General features: G+C 46.1%; 1 long non-coding RNA gene across 2 annotated transcripts in view; it reads left to right on the top strand.

Moving 5' to 3' along the window:
• Positions 1-1603: 1603 nt before the first annotated feature.
• The window catches only part of LOC132654638 (uncharacterized), a 44344-nt gene continuing 31790 nt past the window's right edge, over positions 1604-14157 (top strand). The window contains exons 1-3 of one of the 2 annotated variants that reach the window (XR_009592294.1): positions 1604-2021; positions 7897-7983; positions 9328-9799. This is a non-coding gene — a long non-coding RNA (uncharacterized LOC132654638). Of the gene's footprint in view, positions 2022-7896; positions 7984-9327; positions 9800-14157 lie in introns of those variants that run through there. The other variant, XR_009592293.1, reaches the window with a different exon arrangement.

The raw sequence follows: 14157 nt of genomic DNA, 5'->3' as shown, positions 1-14157 counted from the left end.
ACTATTGCTCTTGCAGAAGACCAGCATTTGGTTCCAAGCATACGCATAGCCCCTCACAATTACCTGCAACCCTAGTGGGGCTTTGGGCAGGGTAGTCAAGCATTCTAGCACTGACCTACAACTCCAGCCCCTAAACTTTATCATGTACCAGTTGTTGGGGTGGATGTGTTTACGTGTCTATGCTCAGAACCACCAGCTGAATCTGTTCTCATCCCTTCCGTTGATGGGGGGAGGGGATACTCAGTCCTGGGGAGGATTCCAGAACAACAAGGTCACACAGCCTGTCAGGAGAAGAGATGGGCTTTCAACCCAGGTCAGAGTGTCATGTCCACACTGGACAGTGATGGGCATCCTCACTGCTCTGCGGCGCCCTCCCTCACACCCCACTCTGTCTCTTCCCTTTCTTCCCTCTCAAATGTCCTCCATCTCAGGACATGTAGCTTTATTGTACTTATGGACACGCCTGTCTCCACTTGAACATAATGTTCTTGAAGACCAGACTCACATGCTGTTTTTTGGACAGCTTGGGTCTAGCTTGGTCCTTGCTATGAGGAAACAGTAGATAGGCCGAGGATGCAGTTCAGCTTGGAGAGTGCTTGTTGAGCATGCACAGAGGCCTTGGCTTGATTACCAGTTCTGTCTAAACCCAGTGTGGCCACATGATCCCAGCATTTAGAAGGAAGTGGAAGTAGGATCATGAGTTTAAATAAAGCCATCCTGGTTACATAGCTAATTTAGATACAGGTCCTGGATACATGAGACCCAGCCAATCAATCAATCAATCAATCAATCAACCAATCAATCAATTTTTAAAAAGGAAAAGAGAAGAAAAGAATAAATCACAATAACTTTGAACAGACAATTTCGGCCTCAGCAAAACAGACATGGTCTCCAGAGCAATGGCCTGTGATGACTGAACTTTCTAGATCTGTTTTCTCACATATAGGAAAAAACAACCCTCCTTGAACAACCTCTCCCATTGTCTCAAAGTTTTAGTTTTATTTTCCCACTAAATGGCTCTCCAGAGCAGCAAACATGGGCTAATATTCCCATTTGTTACAACACTTAGGGATTATCAGCAAGTTCACAGTTGGGAAAGTGAGGATCCAGGGATGTGCAGGATAGATTTGCAACTTACTTCCATAGGACCACAAAGTTTTAAATATTCCTTCTGAGACACTTCTCCAACCCATTTGTTTTGTTTTCCGGAGCCTAGCCTGGCCCGGAACTCACTGCCATGCCCAGTCTGACTTAGAATTCTCAGCGTAGCGTACGTCTGATGCCCAGTTCCAAACCCTACCTTCTGCACCCCTTCTCTCCTCGTGCCCCAAACATTTCAGTTCTTTGTTTTATTTTCTCAAACACGAACAGTAACTCCAATACCCTGAGCAGCGCATCAAATTTAAAATCCTGATATACCATGCTTTCCTTAGAGAACCGAGACAAAGGAACATAATTAAAGGCTTTTATCAGTTTTCATATCCTCTTGTCCTGGTTTGACTGAATGCTCTAGAGGGACACAAAAGACAGAAACAAGTAATTGGTTTTCTGATAGAGAACCACACGGGGAAAGCCTTCTGTCGACCCGTTGGGGCTTCCCAGAGAAGCAACCTGGTGCTATTCCAGCCCATCGTGAATGTGGAAAGAGCAACCAGAGGGGCTGGTTACGCTGCGGAATAGCTGCCTTTTCTTTGCTCCCAGTTCCTAAACTCTGCCCGTGTGTCTGGGCTTCCTCATTCTGATGAGGCGCCTGAGTCCTAGCAAACTGAAGGCACAGTTTTCAAAGCTGCCCTTGAGACAGGGCGGTGGCTGGGGCCGCAGGAAATGAAGAAAACTGATAGGCCAGGGCTCTGCATTCCAGGCTCGGGCTTCAGGACACTTGCTTTGGAGGACAAGAACCACTTTGTAAAGACTAACCCATGTTCCCGCAGACTGGAAGCCTCAGTGCCTAAGCTCAACCAAGCCCCGGCTGCAGCTGCAGAGACAGCTCCGCTCAGACCCGCCGTGACTTCATGCGGGAGGTACGCCTGCGCCCCCAGATGTGCAGCTATCTGCTCTGCCACAGCTCCCCACCCCCCACCCCCACCCCCCGCAACCCCGCTGGCTCTCAGCTGACAGTCTCTTGAGCAAGCCTTTCAGAGGCTCACCTACCTGAAGCTTTCCTCCTCTGACCCCCAGGTCATGTGGGGTTATTGCCGGCTCTTAGTTCCACCCTGCCGAAGTCACAAGATCTATTTTTCTTCCTTATTCATCCATTCATAATTCCACATGCTCGCAGATTTTGATCCTAACCCTCTCCATCACCCTCTCCTGTCTCTTTTCCCCTCCCATAGAACTCTTTCTTCTTGCCATTTCTGGGGTGCCACTGCTTTCAGTTAGGGGTGCCTGCATGAGATGGGTGGAAATTATTTCTTAGACCACTGAGCAATATGACTTCCCCTCACCCAGCAACCATTATCTGCCTGTGGCTGCTCAGACCAAACACTCTTCCCAGAGCATTCGGCCTTCCCGTCCCTTCTTGTACCCCGAATGTTTTTATTGTACACTTTCTAAGTAAAGACAGGCAGGCCACGAGGTCTCTCAGTTTTGTTTGCTTCTTCATTTTTGATTTTGTTTCATGCAGACAGGCTAGCTCCAAACTTGTTGTGTAGCTGAGGATGACCTTGAACTGATTCTCCTGCCTCCCCATCCTGATTACAAACATGCACCACCATGCTCAGCTTTGGTAGTGATGGAAGTGGAGCCCAAGGCATGCTTGGTAGACACTCTACCAGCTGGGCTACACCCCCAGCCCACAGTCTCTGAGATATCATTTTGGCTTTATTTTTCAATGATTAGTGACATTTTTTTAAAGAAAAAAAAAAAAAAAAACCAAAAACGTGCTGGCCTAAATATGATTTTTTTAAAACAAGATCTCATGCTGAAGTTGGCCTTGAACTCAGTATAAATGTCTTGAACTCCTGAACCTCCTGCCTCTACCTTCAGAATGCTGGGATTGCAGGAGTGCACTAGCACACCTAGTTTTATGCAGTGGTGGGGCTTGAACCCAGGGCTTCATGCTTGCTGAACATAAGCGCTGTATTAGCTGAGTGACATCCCCAAGTCACAATTACTGTGACTTGAACTTTAGCAGGGCATGGAGGCACATGCCCGTAACCTCAGCATGCCCCTCTGAAGGCTGAGGCAGGAAGGTGTCTGTGAATTAGGGGGTAGCCTGAGCTACATGATGAAGCCTTTTCACAAAACAAAACTGCAGATCACTGTAATGATAAGCAGTAATGAACAAATATCCTCTGACAGCTCTGATTCACACCTGACCAGCACATAACTTCCCCAGAGCTGCGGGAAGGAAGACAGGATGGTCAGGAGCAAAGCTGATTTGAGAAGAAAGAGCCTCATCACATTCTGAGAATGTGTCTGAAGCAAAACGAGAAAAACAAAATATTCCTTCTAGGGCCACAGGCTCAGCTGTTCTTGAGGTGCTTTGAGACAGATGGCAGAGGTCACGTCCATGTGCCTGTCAGCTGTCAGCCAGGGAGAGAAGACAGAGTTTCATCTAGACAGTTGGCTGCTGGGGGTGGAGGACCAACAGACTCTGCATTTCCTCAGGAGCCTAAGTTAGTCTAAATCTGGTTCTATTTTATTGTCTTCCCAAGTGACTTTTTAAGTTTCAAAATTTTGTGTGATTTTTGAGTATCTACTAGAGGAAAAGGTATACATAGTAAAATATGTACAATTTTTTTCATGTTTGTGTTTTGGGCGTTCAGGACAAGGTCTCTTGTGTCCAGTCTGACCTTGAACTTGCTATGTAGCTGAGACTGCCCCTGAATTCCCTCCTCTGCCTCCCGACTGCTGGGGCTGCAGGCATTTGCTCCCACATAAGGTTCTGTTTCTTTGTTTTTGAAACAAGTTCTTACCTTGTAGCCCAGAACTTGCCGCTTTCTTTACTCAGCCTCTGGGGGCTGGGATAGCCAGGCAGCATCATGCCCACCTTGAGACCTTTATACAGATGGACATGTTATGCAAGGACTAGATGCTTCTTGTACCCACCAGTTTCCCTGTGGACTCACTCCGTGAGGAGTCTGAGTTCTAACTCTTTATTTAACAGAACACCTGTGACATCCATTTAAGCAGTAGTGCCGGGGTGACAAGCATATGCCACCAAGAGCAGCGCCATCATGCCACTCAGCCTTAATGCTCTTACGCAGCAGAGTCAAGATGAAGGGTTGTCAGGATCACTGTTTTCCATCGTTAGGAGCAGATGAGTTATTAAAGCGGCACAGACCAAAGGACCTGTACACTCAGCATCTCATTCCATCACTACAAAGTGACATGGATGTCCCCCAAAATGGTGAGGAGAGACGGCCCAAGGGTTAAGAGTGCAACATACTGCCCTCATAAGGACCCGGCTCAGTCTCTAGTACCCGTGTCAGGCGAGTCACACCTGCCTGGGACTCTAATCATCAGGGGGATCTGGTGCCCGCTTCTGGCCTCTATGGGTGCCAGCATTCACATGCTTTCTTGTGCACATCCCTCCGCCCTGACACACCCATTCCTGTGATTGTAAAATCCAAATAAGTGTGGAAAAAGAGAGAATCTAGGTTTTCCTCTCAGGTGACCCTAGGCTGTGTCGAGTTAATGATTAAGGCTACTCATATCAAACTGAAGTAACAGGTGGTGGATGTGAATCTGAGGGACTTAGTAATGCTGAGGATCCAGATATGGTCACAGAGTTCATGCTTACCCCAAGAGCACAGCATCATAGTAGATAGACCAGAAACACGTCTCTGTTGATGCTCTGGGTCCATAGCTTAACCTAGATGAATGGGTGGAACAGGATTTGTGCATGTTCCTGTGTGTTCAAGTGCATTTGTGTGTGAGCACCAGGTATGGCCATGGGCCACCTTGTTTCTTGTTTTTGTTGGTTTAATGAGAATTTACTTCATCTGAGACAGGGTTTCTCACTGTTCTAGAGCTCACTCTATAGGTGAGGCTGGCTGTCCAGCAAACACTAGTGATGCTCTTGTATCTGGTTCTCTTTGAGACTTTGTTTTTGATGAGTTTGGGCAGGGGGGGGAGGGCGGGGGTTGGACTCAGGTCCTTATGTCAAAAAAAAAAAAAGGAAAAAGAAAAAAGCACACACACACTTTAAAAAAGAGAGTGAGAATGAATTTTTGAGGGGAAGAAAAACAGAAATGAGGAAGGCCTTGGTTTTTTTTTAAATTCCTTCTCTTCATCTAGTTATTTTAAATCTACCTTTTTGGACAATACTTCCCCAGATATTTTAAAAGACTATGTAAGTTCCTGGCTGCCACCCTCCACACACATACTTTTTCTCTTTTCGTTTCTTCTCCCTCTCTTTCCTCCCTCCTTCCTTCCTTTCTTTTCTTCTTTTGAGACAGCATCTCAGGCAACCCAGGCTGACTTCAAACTCAGTACCCGGATGCCGTGGGAGCCCAGCCTTCCTGTGCTCCGCTAGCCGAGTCTCACCCTCAGCTCCTTACTGTGTTGATCTCAACTTCTCTGCAGAGCAAGATCTCCAGTTGCAGCTTCTGCCTGCCCTGCACAAGCTCCCTTGTGGCACTTCTCTCTAGCACCTTCCTCCCCAGCACTTCCCCTTAGTTTTGCTAAGGGAATCAGTTGGCTCTAGCTAGCTGCATGCTAGGAGTCTTGGCCTACATAAACTTTTACGAAAGGCATTTCATTTATCTTACCTCCTGGGGCCTCTGACAAACAGTCTCCCTTGGGCCCTGCTTCCTCTGATTAACTTCAGCCTGCACTATATTTACATAATGTATAAACTAAGCTGCTATGAGATCCTTTAGTGCCTTATGGTCTATTGTGTAAACATAACATAGCTATGACTTGTGCAACTTGTATTATTCTATTTTACATTTATTTACTTTGTGTGTGTACGTGTGTACGTGCACATGTGCGTAAGCTCATGTCAGTTTGTGTGTGGAGATCAGAGGACAATTTGCAGGAATCACTTCTCTCCCTCTACCATGTAGGCCCTGGGGATCAAGCTCAGGTCATCAGACTTGCCGGCAAACCCCTTTGTCCTTTGAGCCTTTATGTCATGTCACTGGCCCACAGATTGTATTATTTACCTAATGTACTGTGTAAGGTTTGGAATGAACTAATGACTGCAAATGACATACACCCATCTTTAGGCAATTTTGAAAGCCTGACTCACTGCAGTCTTTTGTGTGAGAGAATTAAAGAAATCCCTGTTATCCATGCAATAAACTCCACGGTCTGTCTGGTTAGGCTTAAATCTCAGTTAATCCATGTGAGAAAGAAAAGGCCTATGTAAAAGAACTAGGCAATCCTCACACACCATGCTAAGCCAGGATAACTGCACCAGGGCTGGCCTCCAGCCACGCCCACTTCTTTTCAACCTGCCATTTTTAAACTGACTTTTTTGTTTGCTTGTTTTGCTTTTCAAGACAGGGTTTCTTTGTGCAGCCTTGGCTGTCCTAGAACTAGCTCTGTAGACCAGGCTGTTTGTGTGCCACAGTGCGTCTGTGGAGGTGAAAGCTCAGCTTTTGGGAGTTGGTTTTCTCTTTCCACCTTGCTGAGCTGGGAGCTCTCTTGAGGTTTCTGCCATTCTGCACACCACAGGAGAGACAGCCTCAAGCTTCCTGGTACTCTCCTGGTACAACGGAAAGAAGTGCTCCCATCAGATTTCACTATGGGAGTTGTAATCAGACTTTTTGGCTATTTTATTGGGTTCTTTTTCCTACTTCCTTACACCATCCCTATCCCTTCCAACCCCCCAACACTATAGGAGAGAAAGAAGTATAGAGGTGAAAGGGGGTGTAGATCTCTTTAGACTATTTCCTGTTGATTAGGGGCATTGAGTTCCTTGGGGCAAATCCAATCTTTGTCATCAGGAAATCTCCAACCAGCAACCAGCAATCCAGCAACCAGCAATCCAGCAACCAGCAAAAGCAGCAGCAGAGGCAGCAGCATGGGGAGGGCCAGAGGAAGCGTCAGCGGGAGCAGCAGTAGCCTCTTTAGAAAGTCCCTCTTCTCTGGCGTCTCTCAGGGCTCTGTCATTTATGTTCTTTCCAAGCAGTCCCAAGAATTCCAAATGTAAACTATCTGCTGTCATACCCCTGCTAGAGCTCAAGGCAAATCATAGTCAGCTGCTGTGGACAAGCTGAAGCAGCCACATATCCCACACCTGGGAGTAAAACAAAAACATGTTCACATAACATTAAAAAAAAGAAATCTCACTACAGAAAGTCTCAGCCAGCCAGTCTGGAACTTGCTATGTAGACCTTGCTGACCTTGAATCACAGAACTCCTGCTTTGCCTCCCAAATGCCATGCCTGGCTCCAAGTGTGCTTTTAAATGTACACCTGGGCAGGTATTCAGTAGTACCCTTTCTAATCAAAGACTTGTGTTTGTTTCTTTCAATGATTGGGCTAGCATTGGCCTCATCATTTCATCTGTACCCTTAGTGTCCAGATGAGTAGTATAAACAGGTGCTCTGTACACTTCACGGAATAACCTGCATGTACGTGGGTGAGGTCATATGTGTATATATGTCAAAGTCAAAGAACCACCTTACATATCTTCTCTAAAGTGCTGTTTTCCTTGCTTTCTTGAAGTAAAGACTCTCATAGGCTTGGGGTTTACCCTTATCTGGGAAGAGGAAACCTCAATTGAAACAAAAAAACAAAAACATGTCTCTACCAGATTGGCTTGTGTGCAAATCCTTAGGCTATGTTCTTGATTGGTGATTGATGAGGGAGAGCCGTGCCCATTGTGGGTGGTACCACCCCTGGGCTGGTAGCCCTGGGCTGTAAAGAAAGCAGGGTGAATGGAGTATGGAAAGCAAACCAATAAACAGCACACCTCCATGGTCTCTTTGGTTCCTGCCTCCAGGTTCCTGCCTTGAGTTCCTGCCCTGGCTTCCCTTAATAACTGTAAGCTGCCAAATGAGATCATCCTTTCCTCTCCAATTTGCGTAAGGTCAGTGTTTTAACCCAACAATAAAAGGCAAACTAGAACAGCCAGGAAGCCGCAGGGATCTTTCTGTCTCTGTCTCTATTCTAGGATTACAAGTGATCACTTACCATGTCCTGCTTTTTTATACGTGGGTTAGGGAGATCACATTCATGTTCTCATGCTTGTAAAGGAAGTGCTTTACCAACTGAGCTATTTCAACAGCCAAGTTATTACTCATTTCTAACTTTCCTTCCCCCTTTTTATTTAACATGTCATATTTGTACATTTTGTCAACTTAACCCAACCTAGAATTACCTAAGACAGAGGTCTTGACAAGGAATTGTCCAGGACAGAATTCCAGCCACTGCTCCTCTCTGGTTCTATCCTTGAGACAAGTCATCTCAGTAAATGCTTGAATAGACAGCAACCCGAAAGCCAACTGAAAGTGGCGGTCTGTGAAGTTGTCTCCTATGACAGGGTGGGGCATTCTGGGGTCACCTACATGTAAGCAACATTCCTTACCAGCATAATCCTAAGAACCCAGGGAACTCATCATTAGTTTCTTAGATTGAAATTGAGTGGAGTCTTTACTTTGGCTTAACCCTTGTTGCCCTATCTGTAATGTATAGACATTTGTTCATATCATCCCAGGGAAAAGTCACAATCACAGACAATCCACACACTGCCCTATCCTCATTCACTGACATAGCAACACATACGAAGGAGAACTGAGTTCCGTGTTTTCTAGACTTACCTAAAATACGACCTCCAGTTGTCCTTAAATTTGACCTTTATAGGACTTGAAATGGAATCCATGCCTGTGGAGTCTTCCAGCAGGCAGAGCAGAAAGCACCTTGCTTATGTTGGCAATAGGGTTTCACCATTTGTTGTTAAAAATTCCAATCACAGCTTGTAGATCCTATCATTACAAAGCTAACAAACAATTGGTACTGTACCTTCACAACCCTCAGAGTATTTGCTGTGACTTCCCAGTGACACAAAAGGCAAGGGCACTGTCAGGGGAGGAATTTCCTACTCAATCCCTTCACAGTTTTCTTAGCACCATTATTTAAATAAGCAACTTCAGTTAACTGACTTCTCAGAGGGTGCCTGCATTACTCAGCAGGTGGTTCACTGACAGTGCCCTCCCTGGCTGGGAATGGAGGCAGGGTAGGAGCTGCATCCAGTTCATACTCAGGAGAGGAGGTCTCACCGGGAGAAGGGACATGGGGACCTCTGTTGGGAACATGTGTGAGTTGAGGAAGGGTGTGCATGGGTGTATGCCATGAAGATGTATTAAAAAAAAAATCAGAGGGAAATCATGATTTGAGAGGAAAAAAATGTAATGGTTGATTTGTGGTCTCCCAGGGTTTCACGTTCTGAGAAATTTCCCTTGCTGCATTCCATCTGCTTCTTTGTGACCCACTAGCCATGACTCACGGCTTTGTGAACATCTGTTGAGGCCCGTGGACCCAGAAGAGCTCTCTAACCACCCCGGGGATGACAAATGTAGCTGGGCCAGCAAGCCTGGTATGCTGGCTAGATTTTTGTCAACATGACACAACCCACGGTCATCTGGGAACCGCAGCTGAGAAAATGGCTCCATCAGATAGTAATTCTGTTAGGGGCATTTTCTTACTATGATTGGTAAGGGAGGGCTCAGACCACAGTGGGGAGATGGTCCTGGGTGGGTATATGAAAGCAGCCTGAGCAAGCCATGAGAGTAAGATAGTAAGTGGAGATCTTCCATGGCCTCTGCTTCAGTTTCCACCTCCTATTTCCTGCCTTGCCGTCTGTCAATAATGAATTACAACCTGCTCACAAAATAAACCCTTTCCTCCCCCAACTTGCTTTGGTCAAGGCGTTTTATCGCAGCAATAGAAACCAAGTTAACATACCTGGTAACTGGCTTCCACAGTCGCCAGGACTCTAAAGAAAGCAGCCATGTAACCCTGGGTTGAGAGTCCATCCTGGCTAGGAAGGCATGGCAGCGGGAGCGCAGGGTGGCTGGTCACATTGTGTCTACAGTCAGGAAGCAGAAAGCAGACAGGAAGTGAGGCCTGGCTGTAAAACATCAAAGTCTGTTTCCAGTTACAAGCTTCCTTCAATGACCACTATCTCCTAAAGGTTCTAGAACCCATCAAACGCACCAGCAGCTGGAGACAAGTGCTCAGACACATGAGTTTGTGGGGGACATGCCATACCTAAACTATAGCACATATGTGTCAAAAGCAATTGTTTCAACCTGCCCTAGAGCAAAGCATATGTTATCATTCCTGTAAGGTTGGGTTGATGTAGTGCTAGTTTTTACAACTCTGCTTTACTTCCCCTCAACCTCCCTTCCAACTTCCCCACCCTATGTGGGAGAGAGGATAGTGGGGGAGAGAGGGTCCCTTTACTTCTCCCAGATGTTGAGAGTCAATGGGTCTTTTAGGGCAGACACAGCTTGCAGTCTCCTCCATGCTACTGTTCCCCGAAGCATTTCTCTCCACCTGTCTGCTCCAAACTGCCTCATCATCCATCTCTGGTCTCTCCAAATTGCTACATGCCACACGCTAACACTGAACATTACACTTCTCTTTCTCGACTCTCACATTTATAGTCTCAGAATCCTAGACCCTGCCCCTCTCTGTGCTTCATGGAGGCCATGACCAGCTGGCAAAAGCCATGTTCCCAATGAGACGATAAACAAGTGTGGACAAACCATAGCCCAACTAACATCCCACACTTGGGATTAAAACCAAAACATAAAAGTCCAAATGCCATCTATGAGTATTTCATCAGCAATCCTTCATCTAGTAACTAGACTTCACCTAAAGGCCAAAGTAAAAGAAGGTGTTTGGGGGCTGGAGATGTAGTTCAGCTAGCAGGGTGCTAACACTGTGTGGTATAATCCCAGCTCTCAGGAGGCAAGGAGGAGGTCCAGAGAGGTTCAAGATCATCGTTGGCTCCATAGCAAGTTAGGATCTATTTTGGGCTATGTGATATACTATCTTAAGATAATTCAAAACAAGAAGGAGGGGAGGAAGGAAGGAAGGAAATGAGGAAGGGAAGGGGCAAAGAGAGGGAAGGAGGAAAGAGGGAGAAATGAAAAGAGAAAGATCATTTGAGAATAAGTTGAGTTGACCATAATTGCTTGTACCCTTGATAAGCCACTGCCTGTGCTCTGAAAGTTGGGTACTTAAATCTTGGTTATGAATTTCAGATCTTTGTCCTTAGCTTTGAGAGTGAGATTTGGAGTACACCAAATGCAGAAAGTAAAGGAATGTCATTTCTTGGTCAGTGAGGAGAGGAATGTAAGGGAGACAGACATTTCAACATTCACAAGCGGCCTTTAATAGGAACAGAGAATCTGCAATGGTGGAAAAATAAGGCTTGGCACAGCCATTAGGAGAACATACTACTCTTCCAGAGGACTCAAGTTCAGATCTCAGCACCATGTCCAGCAGCTCACAACCGCCTGGAATCCAAGCTCTGGGAGATCAGTCTCCTCCATCTGGCATCCTTATATTGTAAGAATCCACCGAAAAGACTGCTTGGACTTGGGTCTAAGCCCTAAGAAAGTCTTTATTAAGCCAGCCAGTGACTGTACTGTGTGTTCAGGATCCCAGCATAGTTCTGAGCCTTTCTTAGGACGAGCTTTTAAGCACAAAAACCATGTTCTGGTTTGACATACTTCGGTTAACAGGAACAGTTAGCCAGAAGCAGAACAGCAAAAAAGCAAGACATATATATGTGTGTGTGTGTGTGTGTGTGTGTGTGTGTGTGTGTGTGTGTAGAGAGAGAGAGAGTCTTTCTTAGAGACTTTAAATGGATTAGACCTTTGTTTTCATTTCAGGCAGGTGGTACTGCCTGCATGCTGGGTTTTATGGCCTGAATGGTACTTCCATCATGGAGTCAGTTGTGCTAAGGTATGAGACCCTGTTGTGCTTGGGCTCTGCACACACCTGGTGCACATGCTCACACATGTTTCCACCCCACATACACAACTAAAATTAACAAAACAAATCTGAAATAAAACCAAGACAAAATGAAAAGTAGGAATTTCTAGCAACCTGAATGTCTACTTGGGGACAACAGAAGAAAAGGAGAGAAAAAAAAAAAGAGGAAGCTTATTGGTGCACCCTCCCTGTGAGAAGCTCATGAGGATGAATAACCTTCACTGCACACCAGCTAGGCACCAGATTTATCTGTGCGCGGCCTTCCCCACAGGATTTTCCACATTCCACAAGTGGAAGGGCTGAGACTCTGAAGCGACTTCCTTGAGGGCTGTCTGGCGGCAAACCACCACTTCCCCACCATTCTGGACACACAGGTCTGGTCACCTCTGAGGGGAACTGTAAACTCATGCAGCCTGTTGTGGCAAATTCAATAGTCTGGGCCATGATTTCCATGGCAACAATTTTCCTAAACCCACCCCCCTTCCTCCAGGACTCCTTCACTTCAGAATCCTGCCTGCAAGGAGGAGACTACTCCATCACTCAGCACCTCTGCCAACAAAGTTCTCCAGATGTTTTTCAAATCAGGATGTGTGAAATCCTCCAGCTGTGTATGGGCCCCTCTAGGAGAGCTGGGTGCCAGGTTATTCAAGGAATGCAGAATGTTTGCCAGAGACACAGTGGTCGAAACTCTCCTTTCTGATGCTGTTTCTCCTCTGAGAACAGTCTGGAGGAGGCTGAACGTCTCTAAATTTCCTCAGAATCTCTCTTTCTCTCATCCCCGCCCCCCGCAAAGACTGCATAGACATGGAACAGTTGGGGTTACCTGTCTTCATCACTGAGATTATTACCAGCATTGTTAGATAGCTTCTTATTCACAGTGACCCAGGAGGGGTTCCATAAAGGAAGGCTCAGAAAAGGGGAAGTCTCATACATTTTCCACTCCACAAAATTGTAGCAATTTCTACTTAAAAGAAATTGTAGTTCTGCGTGCTTTTTATTTAAAAAAATGTTATTGATGTGTTGTGTGTATGTACACGTGTGCAGGTGTCTAAAGAAGGCAGAGGTGAATGTCGGATCTCATAGAGCTCAGTTTCAGGCGGATGACGGTGGGTGCTGGGAGCCAACAGGGGTCCTCTGCAAGAATAGCAAAGGCTCCTAACCCCTGGCTCTTCCTCCTTTTCTTAAGGAAAGTCTTGGGCTAGGGATATACAGTTCAGTGGTTCAAGAGCACTTGCCTAGCATGCAAGAAGCTTATATTACATCTGAGTCTGAAGTTCAGGATTAGCAGTCAAAAGCACACCATTTCTGTGTGTGTGTGTGTGTGTGTGTGTGTGTCCACTTCATTTTCTAAGACAGGGTTTCACGTGGCCTATGCTAGCCTCAAATACACTGTGTAGACAAATCTGAGAATGTCAAGAGACATTGGATAGGTAGATAGACAAAGCAGACACGGGGATTCCTGGAATTTTTGGTTCTTGTTTGTAGAAGCCATTGCAAGGAGAAAGAAGGCGAAGGCATGGGCTATGGGGTATCTAAGTGGGACTAACCAGGGAAAAGAGAGGGCCCAGGGATCTGTAAAGCACCTAAGCCAGTATCCATTATAGACTCCCAGCCTTCAAGCCCCTTTTATACAGAAGGCGTAAAGCTGTTATATGCCCAGGGAAGAAGCTTGACAATCCCTTAGAGCCAATCCTTCTGCCTCCCCCTCCCAGATGTGATGGTTAACATCTTGCCTCCCCTTGCTACCCTCTTCACAGCAGGGAGACACACTTGACCTCCTTAGCCACTGGATCAGCTACTCTTCTCATTCCTGCCACAAGTCCTTGGTAAGATGCCCCTTTAGGGGAAGCAGGGTGGATTTTAGCTCACAGTTCCACAGTGGGAAGGCATGATAACTAAGGCTCCCATCTTGTTGCAGGAGCCTGGGGCAGATGGGACACAGAGAGATACATCCCAGAGCAAGGAACAGGCTATAATTCCTGAGATACCTTCAGTAACCAATTTCTATCAGCCAAGCTTCACCTCTTAAATGTTTCAAATCCTCACTCTATGGCAACAAAACCTTGGGAGCTGATAGTTCAAATGCCTGAGCCTGGGGTGTGTGTTCTACATTCAAACCATCACAATGACAGAGCCCCAGAAACAAAACAGGAGGGAACCCAAACACAAAAGTCCTTTGCCAGGCATGAGAACATTCAGCTGCTTGCTGTAAAATTTTAAGTATGGGCTTTTCTAAGTCCACTCAAGCTCCCAAATA

Source organism: Meriones unguiculatus, chromosome 6, assembly GCF_030254825.1.
Source record: "Meriones unguiculatus strain TT.TT164.6M chromosome 6, Bangor_MerUng_6.1, whole genome shotgun sequence".
NCBI classification, from domain to species: domain Eukaryota; kingdom Metazoa; phylum Chordata; class Mammalia; order Rodentia; family Muridae; genus Meriones; species Meriones unguiculatus.
The sequence above is the reverse complement of the archived record's forward strand: the minus strand, read 5'-3'. Positions and strand labels throughout refer to the sequence as shown.